The sequence below is a fragment of the Ovis aries genome, chromosome 4, assembly GCF_016772045.2.
Source record: "Ovis aries strain OAR_USU_Benz2616 breed Rambouillet chromosome 4, ARS-UI_Ramb_v3.0, whole genome shotgun sequence".
NCBI classification, from domain to species: domain Eukaryota; kingdom Metazoa; phylum Chordata; class Mammalia; order Artiodactyla; family Bovidae; genus Ovis; species Ovis aries.
Window position 1 is genome coordinate 693,224 of NC_056057.1, and position 14,751 is coordinate 707,974.

The 14,751-nt window shown below is 37.1% G+C and overlaps 1 pseudogene; it reads right to left on the reverse strand.

Moving 5' to 3' along the window:
- Positions 1-4,552: 4,552 nt before the first annotated feature.
- Positions 4,553-13,499, reverse strand: LOC114114587 (olfactory receptor 4C46-like; annotated as a pseudogene).
- Positions 13,500-14,751: the final 1,252 nt, after the last annotated feature.

The following is a 14,751-nucleotide window of genomic DNA, read 5'->3' on the forward strand; positions in this document are numbered from 1 at the left end:
TACTCTTCAATAAAAGTCATGTTAGCTCTGTAAGAGTTCATGCAGAGGTTAGGATGTTCTATTGCCCTCTTTTCAGCCCAAGGAAAATTTGAACACCATTTACTCGGCTGAGAAAAAAACAAGTAATCCTAAAATTCTGTTTGTCCAGAACCAGGGATTCTTTGATCTCATGAGGAGACTTATGTCCTCACCTGCATATCAGAAGACAGATGATTCCAGATTCACCTCCACACTTTCTGAAATCCACTCCATATAAGATTTTGATTGAGCAAGTGTATCTCTTTTGCCTTCCCTGTAGAAGTATTTACATGTGGATGATGCAAAGTATAGAATTCTGGAGAAGGCCATTCCTTTGTGTTCCTTCCCTTCACACACACTGATGAAGATAATCCAGTGGGACACAGGAACCAAACCAGAATGCCCCCAATGCCCAGTGCTAGGAAGAAAGTCAGCAAGAAAACAAAGAACATAGAACTGAGATATAACTCAAAGTACAAGATAAATATCTGTGAGTCATAATGATGCAAATAACTGAATACATAACTAATTAGGAGAAAATAGAATTCCAAATAATTTGTATAGATATTCTACCCTCAAATTCTCCACCATCTCAGTGTGAGCTGTGCACACACTTAAGTGACCTCTTTCCAAAGAACACAGTGCGAAATGATGGAAAATAGCAAATTTATGGGGGGTGGGGGGTTGTGGGAGCAATTATGACAAACAGTACCTCAAGTAGGTGATCAGAATTAAGAGCCCAGTGATAAATCACACTGAGAGTACTTACCCACTGATATGATATGATGAAAATAGCACTTTATCTCTGTGGTTGGTTCTCCAATAACCTATAACTTTGGTCTAATTGTGAGTAAAATACCAGACAAATACGCAGGGAGAGTTTTAAGACAAAGTGTCTAACTTGTTCTCTTCAATCCCTTATGACCCAGCAATCCCACTTCTGGGCATACACACCGAGGAAACCAGAATTGAAAGAGACACATGTACCCCAATGTTCATCGCAGCACTGTTTATAATAGCCAGGACATGGAAACAACCTAGATGTCCATCAGCAGATGAATGGATAAGAAAGCTGTGGTACATATACACAATGGAGTATTACTCAGCCGTTAAAAAGAATTCATTTGAATCAGTTCTGATGAGATGGATGAAACTGGAGCCAATTATACAGAGTGAAGTAAGCCAGAAAGAAAAACACCAATACAGTATACTAACACATATATATGGAATTTAGGAAGATGGCAATGATGACCCTGTATGCAAGTCAGGAAAAAAGACACAGATGTGTATAACGGACTTTTGGTCTCAGAGGGAGAGGGAGAGGGTGGGATGATTTGGGAGAATGGGAATTCTAACATGTATACTATCATGTAAGAATTGAATCGCCAGTCCATGTCTGACGTAGGGTGCAGCATGCTTGGGGCTGGTGCATGGGGATGACCCAGAGAGATGTTGTGGGGAGGGAGGTGGGAGGGGGGGTCATGTTTGGGAATGCATGTAAGAATTAAAGATTTTAAAATTAAAAAAAAATAAAAAAATAAATAAATAAAAAAAGCTATCAAGGTCTAGGTCATTCAAGAAAAGTCAGAGAAATCATCACTGTCTGGAAAAGCTGAAAAAAAATGAAAAGTGAATATAATGTGGTTGCTTGGATAACATTCTGGAGGAGAAACAATGGCATTAGTAAAAAAAAAGGAGTCAAATTAAAGGATGGATTTTAGTTAAAATATGTGATAATTAGCTGTGACATATATACTGTAATAATATAGTCTGATAATGGGGAAATTGAATGTAAGGTATATGGAAAGTGTATATTTTTACAAAACTATCTGTAAATATGAGTTCCCCTAGTGGCTCAGACAGTAATGAATCCGCCTACAATGTGGGAGACTTGGATTTGATCCCTGGATTGGGAAGAACCCCTAGAGAAGGGAATGGCTACCCACACCAGTATTCTGGCCTGGAGAATTCCATGGACTATATATTCCATGGGGTCGAAAAGAGTCAGACACAACTGAGTGAGTTTCATTTCACTTCATTTGTAAATATAAACCTATTAGAGAAGATAAAATTTATGAGAAATGAACAACTTATTTAACACATCCTCGCAATTTAGCTGTGTTGCACCATCAGTCATACACTTTGCTCCTTTTTAAATGTTGAATAATATCTTATTGACTGTATACCACATATTGTTTATCTATTCATGAGGAAATGGATACTTTGGTTGTTTAAACATTTGATTCTTTTGAATAATACTGTAAAGAACATGCATACACACCGAGGAAACCAGAATTGAAAGAGACACATGTACCCCAATGTTCATCGCAGCACTGTTTATAATAGCCAGGACATGGAAACAACCTAGATGTCCATCAGCAGATGAATGGATAAGAAAGCTGTGGTGCATATACACAATGGAGTATTACTCAGCTGTAAAAAAGAATTCATTTGAATCAGTTCTGATGAGATGGATGAAACTGGAGCCGATTATACAGAGTGAAATAAGCCAGAAAGAAAAACACCAATACAGTATACTAACACATATATATGGAATTTAGGAAGATGGCAATGATGACCCTGTATGCAAGACAGGGAAAGAGACACAGATGTGTATAACGGACTTTTGGACTCAGAGGGAGAGGGAGAGGGTGGGATGATTTGGGAGAATGACATTCTAACATATATACTATCACGTAAGAATTGAATCGCCAGTCTATGTCTGACGCAGGATGCAGCATGCTTGGGGCTGGTGCATGGGGATGACCCAGAGAGATGTTATGGGGAGGGAAGTGGGAGGGGGGTTCATGTTTGGGAATGCATGTAAGAATTAAAGATTTTAAAATTTAAAAAATAAAAAATAAAAAAATAATTAAAAAAAAAGAACATGGTTATACAAATTTGGAATAAAAGTTCCTTTCAATTTGTTTGCCCATTTATTAATCGGGTTGTTATTAGTCACTGATTTGTAGAAATTCCTTATATATTCTGGATATGAACTTCTTATCAGATATGTTTTTGTTCCCTTCCATTTTGTGGGTTGCCTTTTCTCTTTGTTGATTGCATCCTTTGATACACAGAAGTTTTAAATTATGATACTGTCGAGGTCCAGACTCAGCAGAGTCCAGGAATATCCTCAGGATGGACGACGTTGGTGAATGAAGAAAGATAGAGAAAGAGATAAGGAAAGAATGACATGGGGTGACCAAGCTTCAGTGAGCGAGGCCCGTTTACTTTATTTTTCTCAGGGCTTTTATACCCTGAGTTATACATACAGCAAGGTGAAAAATGTAGAGTCAACTCAACATTTCATCAGTAATAAATTTATTGATATCAGGTTCCTTTTTGTAAGAGTCTCATTTTTTGTACATTATCTTCTGGCCCAGAGGCCTATTTTATGACCTCTTTTTGATAAAGGTTTGTCAGCCAGAACAATAATTTTCCCTTAAAGTATTTCTTCTTAAATTCCTAGCCTGCATCACCCTTAAAGTACAGACTTACATTTTTATGGAGCAAAGATTCAGCAGGTTATAGCAAAGAAAGAACTTATTAACTCAAAGTCTAATGTTGCTAATGTTAAGGCTATTACTTGTTTCTTCTACATCCTGACTATATGCACTCCCAGGAACACAATGGATAAGGGATGTGAGAATTTGGCAGCAAGCATAGGCTCAACAATGTTGCAAGAGTCTGGATAAACCTGCCAAGTAAGCTAGAATGCTAACGGGGTTTGAAACACTCTTTTCATGCCCAGGAGATTTATCGACTAGAGCCCTAAGTTAACTCTTTGGTCAGGGACAGCCCTCTGTTAATGTCAGAAGAGTTGATGAAAGTCGTGAAAAAACAGATTCTGGTTTGGGGGTAGATGTTTGAGAAGGGGGACCCCTTGAGGCCTGATCTTGCGTTTGTCCATCAGGCCTCTTCCTCATGACCTTTGCCATGGGCGGGATTCTCCACGCTGGCTCCTGGCACGATACAGTCCTATTTACCTAGTTTTTCTTCTTGTGCCTTTGTTTTTGGTGTCATTAAAAAAAATCATGGCCTAATCTAATGGCCTGAATCTTTTCCTCTCCATTTTTTCTAGATGTTTCAAGATTTTAGCTCTTATGTTAAGGCTTTTGATCCATTTGAATATATTTTGATATGATGTAAGCTAAGGATCTACCTTCATTCTTTTACACATAGATATCTAGTTTTGCCAAGACAATTTACTGAAAGCCCCTTTTGCCTTTGGATGATGTTGGCATACTTGTAAAAAGATCATTTAACTATTCGTGTGATGGCTTATTGCTGGCTTTCCTTTCTACTGCTCTATATGCCTGTTTTTATGCCAGTACCACACTGTTTTGATTACTGTGGCTTTACAGTAAGTTTTAAAATCAGGAAGCATGAGATATACAAATTTTCCTCACTTTTCTTGCGCCCATTTCTTCTCCCCTTGCAGAATCTATGAGGTATACTGGTTATCTATTTTTCTTTTATCTCATAGATATTCTTTGATGGAAACATCAGTAATGCACTTTTGACATTTGCATCAATGGAATCCATGGTGGGCTTCATACATCTTTTGTTTGTCACCTGAAATCATTTTTCTATTACACATCCATAATGGTGTTTTTCATATGGGCATTTCTCAAGGTATGGATGAAAGGATTTAACATGGAAGTTATTAAAATGTAGAATATAGCAACTGTTTTATCAATAGGTAAAGTAACTGGTGGTCTCAGGTACACAAATGTGAGAGGTACGAAGGATATGATAACAACTGTGATTTGGGAGACACAAATGGAGAGGGCCTAGTGCCTCACCTGCAAACTGTGGTTCCTTAGGGAGCACAGAAAGATGACGTATGAGCCCATCAAGAGGAGAAAGTTTAACTGACAGAGGAATCCACTGTTGGCAACAACAAAGAACCCTAGAGTGTGAGTATCAGTGCAGGCAATATTGAACAAAGGATTCAGATCAAACAAAAAGTGGTCTATGACATTAGGGCCACAGAAGAGAAATCTGAAGATGAAGAAGATCTGTATGATTACATGAAGAAAACTTCAGACTTATGTCACTCCAATTAGCAGCCCACACACCTTCCAGTTCATGATATTTGTATAGTGCAAGGGTTTGCAAATGGTCACATCACTATCACAGGCCATCATGTAAGCAGGATGACTTCAGTACCTCCAAAGAAATATTCCCCAAAGATTTTGGATCATGTATCCATTGAATAGGATGGTCTTCTTTTCACAGAGTGAATCTGTGATCAGTTTAGGAATATTCACAGAGGAATAGTAAGGATCAATAAAAGAGAGATGGGCCAGGAAAATGTACATGGAAAAACTTGGTAATGGACTGACTCTGATGGTTACCATAATGAGCACATTTCCTGCAACATTTCCTAGATGACAAAAAAAACACAACAAATGCAATTTATTTTCTGCATCTTTGGATTCTGTGTGGGCTCAAGGAGAACAAACTCAGTCATGTTCCTATCGTCCGTGTGTCTTATATTATGATTAATTAAATTACCTGGAAAAATACTTTTTTATTAGCTCAACTGTGAGTTCACTAAGCCTCTACATGTAATAAAAAGATAAATGCCTTGATTCTTTTGAGTTCCAAATTATTTTCAAATTATGTTCAGTTTTTCTTTTGATATAGGAAAAAAAAAATTCTGTTCTCTTAAATCCCCTCAAAGGCATGAGTGGATAATGTTTAAAGTTAGACATGAGGAACTCTGTGAACACATAGGCAGGAGATTGCCTGAGCACATTTAATCATGTGAGATGCTCAGAATCTAATATGAATTAACAGATCTCACATATAGTTGTAGCCAACCTGCAATGAAAGGTAGAAAATGGGTGTAAAGGCTATGAATGTAAAGCCAAGGCATATTCCCTTTATTCTTAGGAAATTGGAAACCTTGCAAGGTAACCAAGAATGTGAGATTATAAGGATGAAGACAGATTTGAGAAAGAGTGAATGTGGATGTTATTCTAGGAATTACCTTTGAGTGATCTATATGAAGTGTGCTGAGTTTAAGTAGGGAGATGGAAAACACAAAGGATCACTGGAATCAGGCTGTTTATAATAATTGACAGAGCATTGGTAATGGGAAAGTAATGAAAAGATACAGAAGCTACTGTAAAACAATTAACGTATTTTTAAATCTAATAACTTTATAACTAATAAATATACACTTAATGATTGACTGCTATATGCATGATATGATTACAACCTATGTAAACGGTATTATTTCATCCATAAAATAGATGACAAAAGTCTTATTATATAATAGTAATAATATAATGTTCAGTTCAGTTCAGTCGCTCAGTCATGTCCGACTCTTTGCGACCCCATGAATCACAACACACCAGGCCTCCCTGTCCATCACCAACTCCCGGAGTTCACTCAGACTCGCTTCCATCGAGCCAGTGATGCCATCCAGCCATCTCATCTTCTGTAATCCCCTTCTCCTCCTGCCCCCAATCCCTCCCAGCATCAGAGTCTTTTCCAATGAGTCAACTCTTTGCATGAGGTGGCTAAAGTACTGGAGTTTCAGCTTTAGCATCAGTCCTTCCAAAGAAATCCCAGGGCTGATCTCCTTCAGAATGGACTGGTTGGATCTCCTTGCAGTCCAAGGGACTCTCAAGAGTCTTCTCCAACACCACAGTTCAAAAGCATCAATTCTTTGGTGCTCAGCCTTCTTCACAGTCCAACTCTCACGTCCGTACATGACCGCAGGAAAAATCATAGCCTTGACTAGACAGACCTTAGTCAGCAAAGTAATGTCTCTGCTTTTGAATATGCTATCTAGGTTAGTCATAACTTTTCTTCCAAGGAGTAAGTATCTTTTAATTTCATGGCTGCAATCACCATCTGCAGTGATTTTGGAGCCCCCCAAAATAAAGTCTGACACTCTTTCCACTGTTTCCCCATCTAATAGCTAAAGCTAATTGTAAAGGGAAGATACTTTGTTATTTAGGCTTCATTAAAGACAGGTAAGGTGGTGATAGCTTATGGTGAACGGTGTCGGATTTGTGATCTCTGAAGACGTAGATTTAGCTTCAGAACCGGGGCCCAGGCTTGATCCCTAAAGAGCTTTCATATAGCAGAGTTTTATTAGAGTATGAAAAGAGACAGAGAAAGCTTCTGACATAGACATCAGAAGGGGGATGGAGAGTATCCCCCTCGCTAGTCTTAGAAAAGAGAGTTACGTGCTTTTTCAATTGATTATTACAATAAATCAAAATAATGTCTCAAGGTTGTAAAGATCTTACTAGACCCACTCCCACAATTTACATTTTAAGATGACGGGCGGGATTAGAACTAACAATAGAAAGATATTACCAGACCTCCTCCCATAATATACCTTTACTGCCATAGTATACATTTTAAGATGACAAGATTAGTCGAAAGTTTCTTCTTAAGGAGAAACAAGCAAGATACTTTGTGATATTGACTAAGACATATGGAAAAAGAAGTTTGTCCTTTTCTCCTTGAAAGCATCAGACCCCTTTCTCCTCCTCGGGGACTCCAGACTTCTTATCAATCTGCCTAGGAATTATCTGTCTTAGTAGTTACTACTATCATTTTTATACTTATTTTACACATTAAGAAGTGGAAGTATAGAGTGCCTACCCCAAATCAGGCAGCTAAAAAGGGCAGAGCTAAGATTAGTTTAGATTATGCTTTTTTTTTTCACTTCAAATACTTAATTTATGCCCTATGTCATTATTATAATAGACACTGTTGAATTAGTAAATGTATTTTAATAGGACCGAAATGGTCCTATTTTTATTTTAATATTACTTCAGAGACAGTTATATGTATAAAGCAATTTCATCAACCTATGAAGAGACTCAGACTGGAATCCCCAATATTAAGAATCATGTAGTACTGCTTTCTGGAGGAGGAAATGGCAACCCACTCCAGTATGGGAAAATCCCATGGACAGAGGAGTCTGGAGGGATAGGGTGCAAGGATTCACAAAGAGTTGGATATGACCAAGCCACTAAGCATGCACGCACTGCTTTCATTGAGGATCCATTTTACCTTTCTCTTTTTCACCCACTTTTCTTCCATCCGCAATTTCCCTATAAACAATGAGCCCACAGACTCTTCTGAAAATGTTGAAATGATGATCCAAGGTGTTGAGCACATTAATTGGGGAATCAGAAAAATCAGATTAGGATCATGCATTTTTCTATTTGCAACTTTTTAATCTGAGATGGAATTTTGTCAGTTTTCATTCTTATTTCTTCTAATATCGAGTGAGAAGAGTAATCCATCTCACAGGCTGTTATGAGAATTGCTTGAGGAAACATTCAGGAAACAGCACATTGCTGTGTATTTGCAGAAGACCTTCACCTATTTTTATGAATATTTATGCACCCAGAATTAGGAAGCATTGACATTTTGGAAATAATACAGAAAAACATGTAACCATGCAAGAAACCAAGGAAGAATCATCTCCAGTTTCAGGGAAGGCTGGTGTGCTGCAGTCCATGGGGTCATGAAGAGTCTGACACGACTGAGCGATTGAACAACAATCACAACTAGTTTATTGACATCAGTTGTAGAGAGACTATTCAAGTCCCATGGAATGGTACTGGTGACCTTGTGAAAACAGAACTGATAAAAAAAATGTATATGTTTATTTCTGGACTTTATATATTTTTGTTTATGTTTGTCTTATTTTAGTACACTTTAAATTATTGTAGCTTTTAGTAAGTTCAGCATAAAAATAAGTTTTCCAAATGTGTTCTTAATTTGTCAAGACTGGGCCTCTTTGGAGTTCCTTACATTGCTATAAGAATTTTAGGTCTACCTTCTTTTTTGCCAACAAAACAAAGCAAAACAAGGCTATTAATATGTTAACAGGAATTGCTTTGAATCTGCAGGTCATTCTGGGGAGTGTTTTATCTTAATTGTTGTTTAGTTGCTAAGTCATGTCTGACTCTTTCGTGACCCCATGGACTGTAGCCCTCTAGGCTCCACTTTCCATGAATTTCCCAAGCAAGAATACTGGAGTGAGTTGCCATTTCTTCCTCCAGGGAATCTCCCTGACTCAAGGACTGTACCTTCACCTCCTGTATTGGCAGATGGGTTATTTACCACTGAGCTACCAGGGAATCTTTTAATCCATAAATATGGAATATATTTCTGTTTATAAATCTTTAACTTCCTTAAAACTATTTTATAGTTTTCAGTGTAAAAATCTTCACACACTTGGTTAAATTCCATTTTTCCCCAGCATATGAAAAGAGTCACTTTTTTTGTAGCATAATATTGTTTTTAATTTATTTCATATTGGAACATAGCTGATTAAGAATGTTGCTAGTTTCAGGTATACCACAAAGTTGTTCAGTTACACATCAACATCTATCCTTTATCAAATCCTTTGCCCATTTAGGCTATTACAGAATATTGAGCAGAGTAGGAGAAGGTCCTTGTTGATTATTCATTTTAAATATAGAAGTATGTACATCTTTCAATGTTTACAGTAAAACAAAGGACTTTTCATAACATCATTACAGTAGTATTCTGTATCTGTTTTGATATGTGACCACATAAAACAAGTTTTATACTTTCATATATATTCACATTGCTATCTATTTTCCTTTTAACTAGAAGAAACTGCTTTAGTATTTGTTATAAGCTAGAAGTGAAAAGCTAAAGTGCTGTTTGCTCAGTCATATCTGACTGTCTGTGACCCCGTGGACTGCAGCCCCTGAGGCTCCTCCGTCCATGGGATCCTCCAGGCGACAACACTGGAGTGAGGGGCCATTCCCGTCTCCAAGTGATCGTCCTGAATTAGGGATCAACCAGGGTCTCCCACATTGCAGGCGGATACTTTACCAGCTGAGCCACAAGGAAAATCCAAAGCAGGTATGGTCGTGAGTGACAAATTTCCTCAACTTTTGATTGTGTGGATATGGCTTTATATCCTTGTCATTTAAAAAATAATTATTGAGGTATAGTTGATGTACAAAAAAGATCTTCATGACCAAGATAATCAGGATGGTGTGATCACTCACCTGGAGCCAGACATCCTAGAATTTGAAGTCAAGTGGGCCTTCGAAAGCATCACTATGACCAAAGCTAGTGGAGGTGATGGAATTCCTATTAAGCTATTTCACATCTTGAAAGATGATGCTGTGAAAGTGCTGCACTCAATATGCCAGCAAATTTGGAAAATTCAGCAGTGGCCACAGGACTAGAAAAGGTCAATTTTCATTCCAATCCCAAAGAAAGCCAGTGCCAAAGAATGCTCAAACTACTGCACAATTGCACTCATCTCACATGCTAGTAAAGAAATGCTCAAAGTTCTCCAAGCCAGGCTTCAGCAATACATGAACCGTGAACTTCCGGATGTACAAGCTGGTTTTAGAAAAGGAAGAGGAACCAGAGATCAAATTGCCAACATCCACTGGATCATGGAAAAAGCAAGACAGTTCCAGGAAAACATATATTTCTGCTTTATTGACTAGGCCAAAGCCTTTGACTGTGTGGATCACAATAAACTGTGGAAAATTCTGAAAGAGATGGGAATACCAGACCACCTGACCTGCCTCTTGAGAAATCTGTATGCAGGTCATGAAGCAACAGTTAAAACTGGACATGGAACAATAGACTGGTTCCAAATAGGAAAAGGGGTAAGTCAAGGCTGTATATTGTCACCCTGCTTATTTAACTTCTATGCAGAGTACATCATGAGAAATGCTGAGCTGGAAGAAGCACAAGCTTGAATCAAGATTGCCGGGAGAAATATCAATAACCACAGATATGCAGTTGATGTCACCCTTATGGCAGAAAGTGAAGAACTAAAGATCCTCTTGATGAAAGTGAAAGTGGAGAGTGAAAAAATTCGCTGAAAGCTCAACATTCAGAAAATGAAGATCATGGCATCTGGTCCCATCACTTCATGGGAAATAGATGGGGAAACAGTGGAAACAGTGTCAGAATTTATTTTTGGGCGCTCCAAAATCACTGCAGATGGTGACTGCAGCCATGAAATTAAAAGACGCTTACTCCTTGGAAGGAAAGTTATGACCAACCTAGATAGCATATTCAAAAGCAGAGACATTACTTTGCCAACAAAGGTCCGTCTAGTCAAGGCTATGGTTTTTCCAGTGGTCATGTATGGAGGTGAGAGTTGGACTGTGAAGAAAGCTGAGTACCGAAGAATTGATGCTTTTGAACTGTGGTGTGGGAGAAGACTCTTGAGAGTCACTTGGACTGCAAGGAGATCCAACCAGTACATCCTAAAGGGTATCAGTCCTGGGTGTTCATTGGAAGGACTGATGCTGAAGCTGAAACTCCAATACTTTGGCCACCTGATGCAAAGAGCTGACTCATTGGAAAAGACCTTGATGTTGCGAAAGATTGAAGGTAGAGGAGAAAGGGATGACTGAGGATGAAATTGTTGGATGTCATCACTGACTCAATGGACATGGGTTTGGGTAGACCCCGGGAGTTGGTGATGGACAGGGAGGCCTGGTGTGCTGTGATTCATGGGGTCACAAAGAGTCGGACACAACTGAGCGACTGAACTGAAGTTAACTGAACAGATGTGTGAAATAATACTTCACTGCAGTTTAATTTGCCAGAACAATCTTGAGAAAGGACAGAGCTGAAAGTTTCAACTTTCAAGATTTACAGACTACTTCAAAGCTACAGTGATCAAAACAAGGGACAAAAGCAGACACAGAGGTCAATGTAACAAAACAGAGAGCCCAGAAATAAACCCACACACTATGGTCCATTAATCTGTGATCTTAAAAGTGGCAAAAATATTCAGTTGGAGAAGGCATCCTCTTCATTAAATGATGCTAAAAGAATTAAAAAGCTACATGTAAAAGAATAAAATTAAAACATTTTATAACACATATACTTTTAAAGGTATGCTCAAAATGGATTAAAGACCTGAATGTAAGACTGAAACCATAAAACTAAGGGTAGAACTATAGGTAGAACACTCTATGATATAAATCATGGCAATATTTTTAAATGTATCATAATTAAAAGTATTTTCACAACAATGGACGTTATAAACAAGATGAAAAGATATCCTGAATGGGGGGAAATATTTGCTAGTAATATGTTTAATGAAGGGTTAATATCCAAAATACATACATAGCTCATACAATTAAAAAAGGAAAAAACAACTGATTCAAATTAAAAGAAGACCTAACAGAATTTTTTCCAAAGAAAACATGCAGTTGGTCAAGAGGCACTTATAAAGATGTTTAAAGTTGCTAATTTTTAAAGAAACATAAATTATATCCTCTTCTTTCTTAAAAGACACTGTTTTATGTATTAAATTCTTGCTTAGAATTTTTTTTTTCGTGTGAAAGACTGTATGTTGTTGTTCAGTCAGTCAAATCAGAGTAGTTGCACCCCATTGCCTGCAGCACACCAGGCTTCCTTGTCCATTATCTCCCAGAGTTTGTGCAAATTCATATCTGTTGAGTCCATAATCCTATCTAACCATCTCATTTAATTGGCTATATTATAGCACACTTTTCCATTCTGGTAAGTTTCTAACACAAGGAGGGATAATTTAGGTACTAACTTGTAGCATAGTTTTTTCTGGATGGCCCACTTTCTTTTTAATGAATAACGATTTTTATTTATTTATTTATTTTACCTGCTCTCTCTACCTTTCATTTGTTTATTCCTCTTTTTCTCTGGTAAGGTTGTTCAGTGTGAAGAAGCTAAGAATTACAAATACTTGTTTATATGTGATTAAAGGGCATGAGAAAAATTAACTTGTTTTCCTAATAAGCTAAATAGACAAATGAAAGCTGTTTATTACATATGAGATGTTTCTGACTAGCGTAGTGGAGAAAACTTTAGGGAGAACACTCTCTATGATGCCAAAACCTTATGTCATTATTTCTTAAAATATTCTCCCTGGAATTCAGAGACAAGCATTTTTTTTTTCACTGCTCTGTGAAAAGGTTGGTATCAAAAAAGATGGTCAGAATTGACACTTATTCAGTGTCTTCTAACAGGTAAGTGAAAAACATTTTCCGTGTTTTACTCTAGTGGCATAATTACAAAATTAACCATCACAATTTTCTAATATATTTCCATCTCTTCTTTTTTTAATTTTGAATGCACTTTTTACTTTTCGCAGAACTGTGTAAAATAAATAGTTTTTTTTTAGATTTACTGTTAATATAAGAAAATAAAGAAAATAACACAAACGAGGAAAAGTGATGTTATGAACTCAATAAATCTTGACATGTTAAAACTCATTGTAATGAAATAATAAGGGAATGTATTTCATGTGTTATTGTTTTCATTACAAATTCTAGAGATAGCAAAGTTTAAGAAAGTTTATACATAATGTTGGTGTAAGGTAGTGTGACAAGATAAACCCTCACTAGGAGCTAAGAGTACTAGAAATCAGACATAAGTTTCATGGAGACAGTGATCTTCACATAGCTTTGGGAGAACAGCAACTTTTCCATTTCCATGTGACAACTTTGTACAGAACATTGTATATCACAGTATAAAATAATCCCTCCTTATATTCTCCCAAAATAGCATCATAAGTTTTTAATTGGCACTTTCTACATTTCAAAAGTTTAATTTGAAAAGGTGAATGCCTGTTTCTCAGAAAACTTTTGGAAGAAACATGGCAATGAAGAGCCTGAAAACTATAATTAAGGTGAAAAATAATGTGTCATTTATTTGGGATGAGCATTCCTGAGAAATACTGGGTAGAAATATTTCCTTTTCATCAATATTTGTACCTGTCAGTGTTCTTCCACATTTGGTCTCATTTACCCTTACCCCTCCACCAGGCACCAGTTCTACATCTAAAAAGATTTGAACAGAAAATAAATATTAATTTATTGATAAATATGGCAAACAGATATATATATATATATATGTATATATATATATATACATAAAGCATGAATAATGAGCACTTTGGGGGCCACTTTTTGACTTGCAGGCAGGCTGTTTTCTAAGGCGTCTGTGGGTCAGATAATCAGAAATCATGGGGACAGAGTGAGGAGCTCAATGATGGTAGATTATATACTCTTTTACTTGGACTACTGAGTGATAAATAGTCTTCGGACAATCTGTTAAACTTTCCACAAAGAATGGCAAGTTCTGCAAAGAAATAAAGTGAGTGTAGAATTTCCTCTAAAGATGGACATCTAGGGCAACTGAGTCAGGGGGAAGTGGACAAAGAGCCTCCTTTATTTAAGTAATGCTTCTCCCTGTGGCTTCTGCCATAAGACAACTCTTTAAGCACAGAAGATTCTGCCTAATGCTAAATAGATAATGTTTCACCCTTATCTATTTTTCAGCTTTGCCTGCCTGCTTTGCTTTTAGCTCTTCTCTCCTAGCCCCCACATCAAGAGATTATCTGTTTATTTTTAACAAATATAGTCATTTAAAATTTGTAACATCCATTTGAAGAATAGAAGTGAAGACTATATCTATTGAAAATCAGCATTACTTCTTTTTAAAAGTACATCTTCTGCCTTCTCCTTCTTTGATTTTTTTCTGAGACTTGCGGATTTTCAGATACTTGAACAATACAAACTCTCCTAGGAATAAAACCATGATTGGATCCTATACCACCCACCTGATGACACACAACCATCTCCCAAAATTACTCCAGGTCTAAGATGCTTAAGAGAGAAATACTAACTTTTGAGTAATAACCCACCATCCTTCATTTAGTACCATAACTTCAGGAATTCTGAGTAT